A 16,760-nucleotide genomic window follows, 5' to 3' on the forward strand; every position below is an offset into this window, starting at 1 on the left:
TGAAATTGATTTTTTGGGAATCTATAGAACGATAAATCTGGATTTAATCTCTTAGGTTTTTCACGAAATACTGCTTTCCATTTCATTTTAGGAGAAAAACACTCAATCTTATACGAAATTACAGGAAAACCGGCTCCGACCGCACGAAACGACGGCTTGGAAATGTACCTTGCATACTCTTGCATCATCATTTATGAACAATTATAATAGCTGAATTATGACTCTCCAGCAACACTGCTTTACAGTGAAAAGTAACCTCGTTGTATTTTCTACGTGACGATTGTGTTATCGGATTCAGCCAATCAGCAGCCGGTTCAAATTGGTTGAATGTAACGGTGACCAGCTGTCGCGTCTTGTCTTAGCTTTTACCAAAACTAGATCTTGGGACATTTGGCTGGAGGAAAGGCCACATTTCATCGGTTTAATCTTTTTTTTAATTTCTACATAGTAATGTGGATTAAAACGTTAACTTCTTCTCAGACGTGTTCCTTGGACACCAACAAACATTTTCGTTATAAAAATTCACATGTTATCTCTTAAGATATGATTATAGAGAAGAACTAAGCATGAATGGTCACGCTAAATTCTTCTTACTTTGATTTTTTTCTTCTAAAATTTACATAAAAAGAGGTTTTACTGTGAACGATTGACGAATATCCAGTTATCACCCGAGTGTGGTATATTCGGAACTGGGATGAGCCCTCATAAAATTTTCCAAAATAACGACTTCTGGTTTCAGAAAAATAATCTAAAGTGGTATTTGGCCAACCATTTCAATACTTTCGAAACTTCCGAACTCCATACGTCATTTTGACATCCGAAATGGCGACTTCCAGTTTCTGTAAAACATCCCCAAATCACAGAATGCAATCCAATATGGGTATTTCCGTTCTGTGCGCTCTCAGAAAGTTAAAGTACTTAAAGTGATGATGGACGTATAAGATGTGAAATATTTTTGAAGTGAGTTGTGCTAATAAAATGCAATGAATTATAAAAAATGATTCCTAATATTGAAACTTTTTATCCCGAGTATCGCCGGGAATGTTCAACTAGGGGAACTGCTCCATTATTCATCTCAACAGCTAGCTGCACCTGTATTCATCTTATCTCTCTCATTTGTCCAATTGATCGTCAAATTTTTACAAATGTTTGAAAGTAAATCAATTTGCTTCTCGATTTTGTCAAGTGGTTGAAAGTTGTACGTTGAAAATATGGTAAAATTTGACGAGAAATTGATCCAAAAGGCGTGATGGGATGAATATAGGTACTGAGATAAATATAGGAGCGGTTACCCTAGTTGTTTATAACTTTTGTTGTTGTTAATCGATCACCAAAATCGTGTGTACTTCACTAGATAATCTAGTGAAGAAGCTACAGTTAAAATTTCAAGTCAATCGGATGTAAACTTTTTCAGTTCTACTGCTCGCCGATTTTGAAAACATGGTTTTGAGAAAAACGCTTCCAAAATTTCAATATGCTATAAATATTTAGAATCGCAATAATAAAGCCCTTAATAATTTTTTAACCTTCAGTTAGCTATCCCTGCGCCGTAAAATTGTCCTTCCTGGGCTTTATTTCCCTCTTCTTCATTTTTGTTATCTGATGTTAAGGTGAAACGGGACGTGGTCGCGATCAACTTGAATTTTGCAATCTAATTTTCTCTTGATTTATGAAGACTACGTACATGAAACTTTTATTAATTGTTTTCACAACTGTTGCATGCCTGAAGTAGCAATATGAGTGCTGTTTATTTAGTGGAAGCGCTTAGCCTCTTTCGCGATATCAGACATGCGATGCTTAGCGACTTTGACGTCCCACGCAAAAATCAAACTTGTCACTCATATTTGAGTTCTTTTTGAATATAACTCACAGTTAAAAAGTATGGAAAAACTCAAACAAAGAACGTACACAATGAGAACGGCTGATCGACGTAACAAAAGGAAATTGTGAGTAAACACGTGCTGTAGAGACGCTATAACGATCGAAACTTGATACAGCGACCTCTATACTTCAATTTTGAAACACGATAACGATCAGAGGTAACTTCTGCTAGTTTACAAAGCCCGTAAAACGAGCATCGCCAAAATAATCGAAAATTGTGATTTTGGAGCATAAAAGTTGTTCGGTAAAAAATGATTTAAACGAACTTTGAGTTTAGATAAGTACTTGGGCGATGTAGATATATAATTCTAGGATAATTTTAGCATGATTTAAGCCATTAATGAAAATGACAAGAAAAAAAAATTTTGTTGGTAGATATTACCCCTTAAAATCTGATTGTTGACTTTTATCGAAGAACTTAAGAAACATTTGAACATATTTTTTATCTTTTTCTAGTCTCTGTAAACGTTTCAAGGCAATTGTGAGCTAGATTATGAACAATTGTGGGTATTTCTGTCGTTTAAAATATTTATAGCATTGTTATCCTTACGTAATATTAGGTGGTATAGGTTTATTTTAGGCGAATAATTTTCGCTATGGCCCTTACAGTTTTTACTTTTTTATTTGAAAAATGTGTCTTTCTGATTTTGGAGTATGCAAGCAATTTGAGGAAAAAAAGACAGGCTCTGCATTTTTAAGCCTCTAGAATACTATTTCATAAATTTTGAATTGAATTTTAAATTCTTTTCGTTGCCTCTGGTCTTTTAAAACGCAAATTTTTCAAAATCAATTTCTGAAATTTCTGGCCTCAAGACATTTTCTCAAGCGGATTTAAGCTTAAACCATTCCCGGTGAAGTAAAATCAGTTTTGACATCGAACAATGAACTTTAAACTCTTATTACTAATCAACTATTTGCATAATTGATACAAACTGTATTGCATATTCAACATCAATCTATTCCCTAACGATGCTGAATAATATCGTCGTGCAAATTTTCAATTATTATTGTTGAACTCGAATCAAAATTAGAATGTCAGGTGATGCCATATGGCATCACCCACCGGGAATGGGTTAGGTTTCGATTTTTTTATTTTTGCTTATTTTCCGTCTGTCTGTTTCCGCCACTATTGTGTCAATCCCCGACACCCGGGGAGGCGACTCCAACTAGAATCTTAACTAACGACCCGTTGATTACCGGACCGGCACCAACGGCTTCACTCTCCAATGCGATAGAAGAACTCAGAGATTTCTCGCCTCGGAAAATCTCCGGAGGATTGAATCTAGATCAGTTTTGGTGGAGTCGATAACGTCACCACACAACCATCGATACCTATGGCGTTGAAATTCGAACCCAGATCCAGCGTGGTTGGTGGAGGCGTTACTTGTTTTAGGATTAAGATATCTTTTATCATAGTTAAGTTTTTGCCTATTTCAAGTAAACATATAAAACCTGATTGGAATCATTCTTGACTCTCTGGCATTCAAAATATTTTTTAGTAATTTAAAATTGTAACCTTCCTTGGGCTTTGTAGGTTTTTGTTGGCGATTTGTAACCTAAGATTCAAATCTTGTTTCTTTTTAAAGAATATTTTTGCATCAATTAGGTATGAATAATTCGATAGATAGCTTTGAAACAAACTCAGACATAAATGACATTAGACGTTGATCCTGTAAAGTGGTGATTGTTTTGATGTTTGATCGCCACTTACTGTTGAAGCCCTAATCAGTGCGAATGAGAAGGAAAACAAATTAAAGAAAAACAATCACAGCCAACTGTTAGTGTACAAAACAATTGCGGTGCTAGCGCTAAGATCATATTGACTTTAACGGTTGTCTCTCTTTAAGCCGAGATTCTAACATATGACGACTGGCTTGTTACTCCAGCATCTTACCCCGAGACCAACTATATGGTTCCTTGAGTCTTCCAGTGTGTCCAGATCCCAAGCATATAGTAAATGAAAAATAATATTCAAAATAAACATGACAAATTTCCCGGTTTAGTATTGCAATTCCCGGGTTTTTCCCGGTTCATTTTCGAAATCCCGTTTTTTCCGGTTCTCCAGGTTTTCCCGGTTCGCTGGCCACCCTGTGAGCAACTGATAAACTAGCACGACTTGTTCTGCTTAATTAAATGTCATCGGCATTCATGCTCAGTCAGTTTGAAAATTGAACATTGAGAAATAGAGTTGCCGGTAGATAGCATCGAATTTTTTTTCGATAGAACTCTATCGGCCCTCGGCAGACTGCCGATGCCTGACGATCGACGTTTTTCTGATATCAGCGAGGCAGTCTTTAGTTCGGCGTTTGTAATCTCTGCTATCAGTGGAACGTTGATTTCATTATATTGTGACATTGTTTTCAAAGCTTTCGATCTCATTTCGCTTCGATGCTCCCATCTAGGGTTTGCAATATTCCCGGAAATTGATTTCCCGGGAAACGGGAATAAAAAATCTCATTTCCCGGGAATGGAAAAAATTTCTTAGCAAAAATGATATTTCAATAAAAGTTGAATTATAATAAGTAGGGGAGGATTGTACAATACGCACCAGTTAAGCATTTTCGCGATTTACAGCGTTTCAAATCATTTCAAAGCGACATTGAACGTGTAGTATGATTGTAGGATCTATTTATTGTATGTTTATGACGAAGTTTATTATAAAATACTCGATTTCAATGTCTTTTTTGGTAAAATTACCATTGCCGCCAAACAAGCCCGTGACCAAAACGCACCACAACGAAGGTCAGTATGCTCCAAAGCAGTAGGCTAATATGCCACTAGAAGAAATCAGCACGCGAAGTGAGAAGCACTTGAAGTCTCGAAAGTAAAATCAAAAATAATGGAACATGCTCTAAGTTGTCAAGCAATCTCCTGCAAGCTCTTCATAGTGCATTCTGTCGCAATTTTAATTTTGAATGTTTTTAGGTAAAAGTTGACGAAAGCTAGTGAAATAATTTGTAAAGGTTAGGGGAACCATAGTTTTTTGTATTATTTATTAGTCAGTTAATAATAAAAGCTTGAATAAAATTCATGAATAATTACATGTTGGACATAGCCACAGCCAAATGTACAGTTTTCTGAGTATTTTACTCATAATGGCACACCTTTTTATATGAGAACTGCAGAGAAGCTGGGTTTTTATGAGAATAATTTCGTCATAAAAAGCCACATGTGTAAGTATTTTGGGGAATTAATAGCATGGGCCATCTTACCCAACTGGTGCGTCTTGTACGGTTCTCCCCTATCTGAAAATCGTTTACAATTTCATTATCAATTCGAATGAAAAACGAATTACAAAACAAAACTTATTCAAGTTTATATCAGAGCCTCTTCGCTAATTTTTATCAAATATATTTACTGTGCCATTACACGATGCGAATTATTTTTAAAAAATAAACTGCATAATCAATCTAGTTTTCATTAGCGTAACAAACCCTTTTGTAATTGGTATCACCATTGATTAGAGAGTAGGATTCCATGTAAAAATTTTGATTGTTCAACTAGAACGTTATTTAGCCTCTCGGTAGTTTTCTTTGAAAGACCGAGACAAACTGGAAGGAAATGATAGAATAATTAATAATCTGTTCAATATGACTCTAAATAAGTTAGTTTCAGAGCATTTGAATGTATACGTAATTAATCTCAAAGATGATTTTTCGTGTGGAATCGCGGCCACGACCCAAATTACGCTGACTGAGTTATTATTAAATTATTTATTTCTGGTTGCATTGATTCACGGGTTTCAAATTTTCTTAATCGATTTAATTTAATTTTTATCAATGGCAAAGAAAGAAATCACTATTCGCTCAGTAGTGAACTAACTGTCAAAGAATAAGATTGGACGAAGCAAATATTTGCCTAATTTTTCGTTTACTGAATAAGACAGCAAATATTTTCGACAAATAACCGAAGCAAATAAATTGATAGTACTTGGCAAGTAAATATTGACCGTCATTTCAAAGAAATATTCACTTCGTAAAATGCCCCTTTTAAAGCTTCTATACACTTTAACGACCTTAGTTCCGTGTTTTGATAGTATATAAAATTTTATTGCAAAATTGTATGGGAAATTATATTGAATCTTGCGAAATTTTTTGAAGAGCTCGGGAATCCCGGGATCCCGGGAATCAATATTTCTGTTCCCGGGATCCGGGAATCCCGAGAGAAGGTAATTCTCGGGAAACCGTTCCCGGGATTGCAAACCCTACTCCCATCATACAAAGGTCTCTGAAGTATCGGAATATGTGTTGTTTACTCTCTTAAGAGTCTTGTGTAATCTCTGATAAAAAGCGTTAGTGTATCGATCTCAATTGTATCGATCCTTTTCATAGTATCGGAATCGAGAACTCTAGTCGTTTTAACCATGGGTTCTGGTATTTACGGTTTTTCGCGTAGTTGGTTTTAAAGCCGGATGTATTTTTTTTAGTAAATGTCGAGTGATGTCAAGTTTATATATCCATTGATTTTTCATGTTTATTAGTTTTTTTACTTTTACTAAAATATTGGTTCAAAATGTTCCAAAACTAGGGAAATTGTAGAACCAGCCTTTTTCGTTACTACACTCCAAATTTTTCAATCAGAAAAAAAATATAATCAAAAAATAAAAAAAAAAACAAATTGCAAAATTTAGTTTGTATTGGTCTGATTTAATCAAACGCTTTCCAACATGCATAAAAGTCTTTATGAAATTTTTTTAACTAAAATAACGCTCTCGAAAAAACTGGCAACTTTTGTTCCCGGACTGCGGACTTCGGAGTCCGCTCCGGACCGGAGCCGGAACGAAGCCAATCGGACCGGACCCAAATCGAACCGGAACGAGCTACTCCCGATTTTTCACCGGACCGGACCGGACCGGAACGCGGAGAACGTTTTCGTTCCGATGTCGAACGCCTCAGAAATAATTTCTAGTTACGTCACTGCATCATACAAGTCAAATAAAAAAAGAAAATATTTATATTTTGTTCGTTAATCGCAAATTCGAATATTTTTTCTTTATCCGGAATGATTTTTTTTGACATTCCGGATAATCGAGTGTATTATACAAAAAAAATTTTTTTTTCATTTGATTTATAATCATTGTTTCAGAAAAAATCAAAAGTACATATTCAATGGTTGAGAAACAACGTGTCACTTTAAATTTGACAAAAATAAAATTTTAGGAAGTCAAGTAAAATATCACAACAAAACTCGTTTTGCATTGTTTTAATTCAATCAACCTGTTTCTATCATGCATAATACACTTTATGATTGATTTTCAATAAAATAACGCATGCTCGAAAAAATTGACAATTTTTGTTCCTAGACTTTGGACGGACCGGAGCGGAGCCAATCGCACCGGATTTAAAACATACCGGAACGAACTTGTTCCGATTCTCGACCGAACTGGACCGAAATCCGAACGCGACTTTCCGTTCCAATTTCGCACATATTGAACAATTGAGAGCATTTTGATGTGAAACTTCCGTATGCCAAAGAAAACTTACCTCTTCGTTGGATCTTTATACAGGGTTACGATCCCAAATACACAGCATTGAAAACATGAAGATAATTTTCAGGGGAAAATATAAAATTGTTGGATTGGCCAGCACAGTCTCCCAATTTAAACTGTATCAAAAATCTGAAGCAGATATGAGACGAAGCAAACATTTGCTATTTTTGGTACGAATTTTATTTGCACAAAATTTTTATTTTGTTTCCGTACCACAAATACCAAATATTTGCTTCGTCTAATACCTGCTTAAGAAAGATTATCAAGTCTTACGTTGTATCAAGTTCAAGTATCATCCAAAAAATGAAACAGACTCATGGAACGTCGTACAGGCAGCGTGAAATGCTACTCCAGCTTCTACTCGTGAAAACATGGTGGTAAACATACCACGAAGATTGAATATGGTTTCAAAAGCAAAGGACAAACCACAGAATATTGAAAGTGAGTTTTGTAACGTAAAAAGTCACTTGGTTAGCGATATGTAGAGGAATAAAGCTTATTTGTAATGTTTTGTATATATATTTTTGTAGTGTATTTATTTTTTTTCGCCACCTTAAAAACACTAACTCACGCAAAAAACTTTTGTGCTATCCACACACTTAAAAATTTCACCGAATTTCGGCATTGTTTGTGCCGAAATTTGGACAGCCGAGTGCTCGGCAACCATCTCGGCTGAATCTTTTTTGCCGAGAATCTCGGAAAACCAATATACGACAGATGTCATTTTATGCCGAGAATCGCGGTACACAGTTGACTGTGCTCCGGAAAATCCAGCCGAGCAGCGCTGGTTTGGTTGTCTACCCGGACGAACACATATGATTCGCATAGATTCTCTAGGATTCCTCACATTGGATTCCTGAGCGTCCTTGAAAAGGATTCCTGAAAAAGAATCCTCAGGAATGCTCTATATATGGCTCTAGGATTCTTGAAATAAGAATCGTGAGTGGGAATCCTCTGGATCGTGTTTGCGATTCCTTTCATGATTCCGTCACCGAGTTATAGGTATCCTGGGGATGGATTCTCTGCGTGTTAGTAAGGGTAACGACCTTTCAGTAATGTGGGCTGAATGTTCGGCACAGTAAAGAGCCGTTTTTTCCAGTGGAATACACTAGCAGAGAATAGTTTCGCTGTGAAGTCGGTAGTTTTTTTGTCAAAAGATAACTTATAAGCTCGATGAGTTTTAGTAAGTAAAGAAAGTTATTTACACTAAATCTTGAATACTTATTTTTATCTTGCTCGCCAGTAGGGCATTGAGCAAAACATCTAGTCTAAAGCTACGTCTAATACCTATCCTTAAAACAAATACGATGTTGTATTCACACAATTTAAAATTACACTTTTTGAGTCCCAACCACTTCCCACCAATCTGAACTTTATTTTTTCGGCTACCGGATTGTAAACACTTGTAATTTGCACAAATTTCAGTCAAACTTGTATCTGCTTTTTACTTGCTTACATGTCTCACGCATAAATTTGCACTAAGAAAAATGGCGGCAACTCGTTCATGAGAATGACACCTGTATTGCCGAAACACGGCAACAAGTAAAATTTATGCCAAGATACCAGTAATGTTTCTGCTGACCTCGGCATTAACAGTGTTGACGAAAATTTCGGCAAAAAATAGAGATGAGATTCGTCAAGCTTAGTTTTTTGGACGAAGTCTCGGCAAAATGATCTGACGACTTTCAGCAACCAGCATTTTTTGGCTGAAATATCGGTTGAATCCAAAGTTGCCGAGTGCACTTGGATGTTTTTTTTGCCAAGCTCGAGATCCAGTTTTAAGTGTGCAGCAGGGCATTCAAAAGCTGTAGATGTTCAAGCGAAATTCACTTTTGAAAAATTAGATTAAAAGATGAGTGCGCGGAAGAATATGCTGCACAGAATTACCTGCAGGTACGGTGCAAGAGCATTTTTCACATAGAGACTGCAAATTCAACAGATCCAAAATAAGAAAAGAATAAAAAACCTATGACTGAATTTGACGAGGTTCCATCTTAACAGGCCGGCTCTAATCACCTATTTAGATTATTCCGGCGAAAATAGTATTATCCTCACGCAAAAAATGTCGAGAAAGACAAACGTATAAACAAAAATGACTAAACGTTTTTGAAGATGCATCTGAAAATTATTAAAATAGGCATCTCGATTACATGAACTTACAAAGAACTGGTAAAAAGCGATTGAGCACAGCATACATTCACAACGGAACACGCCGCCGTCATAAAAGAATATAATCACACACCGCGATAATCTAACGAACAACGATTCTATACATTTAGATGGCCGCGACGTAATAATCGGCAACTTATCAAAGACTATTCCATTTTGTTTTATTATTACGGCTCTACCTGCATGAGCCCTTTTCGAAGTTCGTAAATATAACTGCACGATATTTGTTTTCTGCCTTTCAGCTGATTGTAAAAATGTTGGAATGCCATAATCAAACACGTCCAGCACAGTACAATACAAGTAAACACCTATCGCCACTTCAGTTGGTGCATCAGATGACCAAACTTTTCTCGACTCTATCTATTTTCTCCCTTCTTTTTAATCCGAAAATTTCTAGTGTTTAATTTTTATTCATAATAACCATTGGGCGTTCCTAAACCACGTTCTCATGTTTTAATTAATTATTATATCCTCCTATCCACCGTAGTATTTTGTGGTCTTTTCAACTACCCCTCTTCCCACAGCGCTTTTTCTCCATAATAGGTGCAGAAAGTACTTTTGTTATTAGCCTTTCAGTATTTTCTTTATTTAGGACGAATATGTTTGGAGTATTTTTGATGAAACACAATAGAAACATGCTTAGCACAAATTTTGAAAAAGCAAAAAAAGCAAGATTGTTCCTGTTCATGTTCGATAGCATTGATTGATTGAGTGAAAATGACAACATTTTTGTGACAAATTCGATGCTAGTTAAACTATGCTAGTGATGGCCGATTTTACTTTAACGATGATTTGTTGCGTTACTCATGGTTCTTTTAATGTTTTGCCTGAAATGTAATGTACCTTCTACCGTGCTGGATCGAAATCCGTACACCTAAGCACATGATAATCTTCGACGGTCAATATAAAATCAAGAAATCACATATTGCTTTAAACTGACATGTTTAGTTATAGGTCTACTTATATTTTATCACTATTTTTCAGCAAAATGATTGAAATCACTCCGAAACTCGAAAAAATCATGTTTAAATAGAACATCTTTTGAATCGAAATCCGTACACAGTTTTTTGTCTGAATCAAAACCCGTACACTTTTGAATCGAAATCCGCACACACGCGATATAGACTGGATCAAAGTCCATACAACAATAAATCAAACTCCGTATAGATGAAGAAGTACAAAAATGAACATCTTTTATTTATAATTTATCTTTAAATTACCGAATAAGTATATTATGAGGATCAACTGGCTCCTAAAGTTTCACACGGTTTTCTAATTTTTGATATCAGCTGAAATAGTGCAATTTTCGTAGCGTTTCGTAGTAACCGGAACGCCGGAACTTCTCGAAGCTTCCCGGTACGACTTTCCCTTGCGCACCTCAGTCACAGCTCGTTTAAAATTGTTTGCCGTATATTTATACTTGTTTTCTTCCATTATATGCTGAAAGCAAGAAGAAAGTTCAACAATATATGCATGATACACACGCTGTACGGATTTCGATTCAAGCAAATAACAAGAAACAAAATCCGTACGGCACAGTTTTTGTACTATTTATTAGAAGATTACGGCTCGAAAATAACAAAGACTTACCTTTTCCATCAATTTCAAAAAAGATTCACAGAGTAAAACACTTATATCCCACTTGAAAATCGTTTTTATCTGAAGGACGTTTCCTTAGTAAATTCTCTAACGATACAACGAAATGACAACTGAAACCGATACACGATTGATTTTTCATTTTTAATATTTTTATTTCATGGCCTACTGGCGCATAGTTTAATTTAACAGAAGGCCAACAACTCAACGGATATATACATGTAACTATCATATGAATTTTCACTTTTATAATGCTTAAAACTAAAGAAAAACATCAAGGTGTACGGATTTCGATACTGTACGGGTTTCGATCCAGCACGGTACATTAAGGTGTATGAGAAAAACAAGATGTTACTGTTTCCGATTTTTATAAAAACAATTGATTTCTGATATAATTCTGCAAATGCATGTGCAAAAATGCATGAGAAATTAATGAAAAATCAAAGATTTAGATCTACTGTCATTACGAAACCTATATAGACAATTTTCGGCAGTATAATTTTTTCAACGAGTAGATTAATGATTATTTTGAATAACATTTCATTATTTTTAACAAACACAAACTTTCCGGTCAACATTCACACTAACTGAAAGTAAACAAAAGTATGCTTTTCTGTGGAGTATATTTAGCGAATTTATTAAGAAATTCTTTGCTAGATATAGAACAATTATAATTTGTTTAAATAGTTCAATAATTTATAAAACTTTTCCGTTTATCAAAAATACTCAATAATTGTATATCCTATATCAATTAACAATGATACGATTGATATTCAAAGTGTAGAATTCTATTTGGATACCGAAGTGTAATTAATTATTCTCATCTTCTTGATCAAATAAACTGCCTTTTTACAAAAAAAGTTCTAACATTAATCGATTAAATGAGGTGATCAAATTTATTATCCTGCAGTTCTGTAGTGCTTTATAAACTTTATTTTAATTTATAACTATTGACATCATCATCATTTTCTATCACAAGGGCCAATAACGAGCGATATCGAGTGGTCAATTAAAAATAGACGGAACATGGATACTCCACGTAAATGGAAAAAAAATTTAAGGAGTGGGAATTTTCGATGCAAAGTTCGGGTATATGAAAGCATAAAACTTTCCGAAATACCCAATGCAAAATAATTGCAAACTAGTGAGTTGGATCCAGGATCTACATCCTGGGCTCGTGGTTTCTGAACCGTCCATATCAGAAGATGAAAAAAAATGCCTGTTGAATTCCAATTATATATACTGTATGGAAGCCTTCTGTCTCCGTCAGCGCTCATTGCCATTTTCAATTGAGATTCGTCATGTGAGAGTGATAGTGATAATCTTCGCTTTCAATTGAAAAGCGTTTGTATCAATTGAAGGCCCTTCAGTTGTCAGAATCACAGCAAGAGCTTTCGACTGTGTGTCATGTGACTCACGAAGTGCTCGAAAATGATACAAAAGCTTTTCAATTGAAAGCGACGGGTCAAAGCGTCACTATAACCTGATAATTGTCAATTGTCAATGACTTTGTCAGGCTCTGGTTGTTCAACAAATATTCTTCGTAAAAAAAGTCAAATTTGATGCAAGGGACTTACGATCGCTCACTAAAAACCACCAGGCCACAACACATTTTCGAAAGTCTAGTCTAGTCTAGTCTAGTCTAAACTAACACAGCCAGTACTTGAAAAGATCCTGGAAAATGATATCCACCGTTTTAAAATAAATGGTTGCCATACATTTTTTTGTCAACGGTCAGAGGCCTACTGTGTAGCGCAATATAATACAATATAATCTAAGAACTGAGACAATTCGTACCAACCGATCCGTATGTTAGAAGTAATATATTTCGTGTTCATCGGCAGATGGTTAACAACAATCGTGAAGACACATGAACCGCTTTCGAACGTTGACGGTTGATGCCCGAAGATTTTATTGAGAATCTTGACTGTGTCTTCAAACTTCACGTCCTTGGATAGCTTTGACAGGATGTAGTTGAGATAGCGGCTGTGCGAATGGGTGCCCAGTGATCGATACGATCACGATCATAGGCAACTTCTGCTAGTTTACAAAGCCTCGAAATAGAAAGGAAAACGAGCACCGCCAAAGCATGATTTGAGCCAATAAAAATGACAAGAAAAAAAATTTTTTGGTGGATATTACCCCTTAAGGCAAGTGGAAAAGCATATATTTTGCTAGCGAAATCTGTTCTGAAAACCCAGTTGCAAAACACAGGAATTTCACCAGCCTACAATTCACAGTCCATGTGAAGCGAAATTTACGAGTCTATACCTCGAGGGAAGTGAAAATTATCTGTAGCTGACAGAATATAAAGGCATGCGAAAAAAATAAGCCCAAGTGAAAAAGATGCGATCCACAACCTACGATTTCCCTGGATCGATTTTTCTTACAGTTCTAAGCGAAGTGAAATTTAGAGAATTTGAGTGTTTTACGCGCATGAAAAAAAAATAAACATTTTGTATGAGATTATCACTTTGCTTAGAACTCTAAACAGGACTCAAATAATAACATAAAGAAAGCTGAAATCGATCCAGCCATCTTCGAGCAAAGTGAGCGAGTTTAAAAAATCTTCGGATTAGATCATTTTTAATGAGTTTTGAACCACATGTTTAATCATTATGAAATTCATTGGTCAAGGGTTTTGGATACAGCCCGTTCATTTTACACACATACAAACATACGGGGTGAGGAATAATTATCCGTGTTTTTTGTTTCAGTGTATAACTAAGATTCGACAGATGATGAAATGAGCTTACCTATGCAATTTTTAACCTTGGCTATGTGTAAACAAAACCACGAAATGTCCTTTGAAACAGTGTGCATTAAGTGTCATAATGAAGTCAAGTCCATTACGCAGTGCACAGTGGTCCAATAAGGCAAAAAGTGGAACTTAATTCCATAGCGCCTTTTTTCTTTATCCTAGCTTAGTAGTATCTTCGGAACAATTATTTGTATAGATGACCCGTATGATCGCAAATTATCAAAAAATTTGAAAAGTTAACTATACCAAAAATAAAAAAAAACTAACTTTTTTGTTTTAAGAGATAGAAGAAAGGTTTATTCAGAAAAGTTGTTGAAAATTCAAAAATATGAAACTTTGTTGTACAAATGAAAATCCTATCTTTTTTCGGTACGAAGTTATAAAGTATATTATATGGAACTCACTTAAAAGTTAGATTTTTGTACACATTTTTTGGCACACAAAACACACATTTTTGCCAAAGACCATATATCTCCAGGACATTTCCTTACAAAGTTATATCATATTTTAGCTTATTATATCGATAACTTCAAGAACGTATAGGTTAAAAAGGGGCTGATAATCGTTAAAAATCTGCCCACGTGTTATGTGGATGGCCCCTTATGGAACGTCGGACAGGCAGCGTGAAATGTTATGTCGTTTTCGTTTTTGCGGTGTAGCTACACTCAAACGACACTTTTGACACCGAAAATGTTTTATTTGACTTTTCGGACTACCCTTTTTCTGTCTCTCCCTACACTTTTTCTATCCCTGACGACACCCGAAAAAAGCAGAGTGTACTGTAGGAAGTTACCAACACATTCACACGTATGTGTCAAAACTGGTTTGTTTTGGTTTTCGTTCCACGTGGTAAAGTGTCAGGTAAATTTTTTCTCAGCACATTTGCGAGATGGACATATGAATTGGAAACAAGACAAAATGACGAATGCGATAATGACCAAAACAAAATGAATTGACAGCTATCCCATTATTACGCCTACCAATGCAATGACACTGAAAATGTTTTATTCGAAGCTGCAAAGTATAGCACGGAAAAAGTGTAGCTACACCGCGAAAACGAAAACGACTTTAGTCTACCCGTGAAAACCTGATGGTAAACATACCACGAAGAATGAATATCGTTTTACAAAACAAAGGACAAGCCACAAAATATTGAAAGTGAGTTTTGTAACGTAAAAGGTAAAGTGACCTTTTACGTTACAAAACTCACTTTCAATATACGATATGGGCAATTCTCGCTGAAACTAGGCCACTAGGTGCACAAGGTCTTTCGAATTTGGTATAAATGCACATAGTTATTAGAAATAGAGAAAAAATGATAATGCCATTTTTGTTTGATCAAATTTGTTGACCCCTTGGTCACCAAGGGGCGGAACAGTTTTCAGGAAAGTTTAAATTTTAGCAATTCTTGATGTATTATTTGAGCTATATCTCTGAAATTCGTTATGTAAAGTACTACAAGTAGCACTTTTCTGTAAAGAAGAATGATAGGGCTTTCATTTGAAGTGATCAGAATTCAGGCCGCCATCTTGAATTTGGCCGCCATTTTGGATTATATCAGAAAAATGCAATTTTGACCGTGTTCGCAACTACCGATTTTCGATCTGAGACCAGCATTGGAAAGCTGGGAAAAAATGCTAAAATATCGCAAGAAAAATATTAGGTGAGCATCAGGGTTAACCTACCAATTGAACCTATTTTCCAAGCTGAGTTTCAAAATATTCAACGTACATCGCGCGATCAACGTAGTAATCTGTTTACTGAGACCAAGTGGTCGCACATGTTATACCCTACTAGCTCCATAAATCATAATCGATTGATGCTACAACTAGTACGCCACTACTGTTTTTTAGAGTTTAGTGACAATAATGACAATAATTATAGGTTTTTTATTACTGAGCAGTTCCACAAAAAATGTCCCAGTTTTAATATTTCATTTATATCATTTATATTTAATTTGGCTGAAACTTTGCATAGACGTTTCTATAGGCAGAAGATGTCATTTTATGCTATTGGTTTAATTTTTTGGAGCAAGACTCATTATTGAGAAGCAATTGAAAATGCTATTTTGGGAAGGTATTTATGATTACAAATACATGACGTCTTCTATAAAGTTGTATTTAATATTTTTGTCTTTTCGAAAAAATATACACTTAAAAATATATATTTTTTTTAAAAAAAGGTAAAAGAAAATTGTAAAATTATCGTCAGGTTTTACCTATTATCGCCCGGGGGGTTAATGAAGACATAGAGAACTAATTTTTTGCAGGAAGATGCTCTGTATTATGAAAAACCATCATGCAAATAATTAGCGCTCTAGGACATCATTTACCCCTCTGACAATAATAGGTAAAACCTGACGATAATAGAGTCGATACCTATCTAAAAAAGTTCATTTTTAAAAAATCTATTTTTTTATAAAAACTACAAAAGATTACCTAAAAAATGCAATACAAGAAAATGTTATAGAGTGTATATTTTTTTCGGAAAGACAAAATTATTATCTACAACTTTATCGAAAACGTCATACCAATCAAACAAGGGAGAGGCTGGCAACAAGGCTAACTGATAATACGTGCCCCGAAAGCTATCCGTTAAAGTCATTGATTTATAAGTGATTTTAGGGGCCAAACTTGTTAAAAAGTGTAAAGTTGTGATCTGTGATGCTTCATCTAAGTGAGAAAAGTGAAGGTTTTGTGAAAAACACAGTGTTTCTTGAGTGGAAGTTATAATTTATCCACGAAATCAAACTGAAAATTGTAAGGCAAGTTAGGTTGCGTGAGTGTGAGTGCCAACTTCGTGCGTCGCGCTAACTAGCGGTTCATTATTAACGTGCGAAAATGGAGTGCATGGTAGTGTGATCGA

Source organism: Wyeomyia smithii, chromosome 2 (assembly GCF_029784165.1).
Source record: "Wyeomyia smithii strain HCP4-BCI-WySm-NY-G18 chromosome 2, ASM2978416v1, whole genome shotgun sequence".
In the NCBI taxonomy this organism is placed as follows: Eukaryota; Metazoa; Arthropoda; class Insecta; order Diptera; family Culicidae; genus Wyeomyia; species Wyeomyia smithii.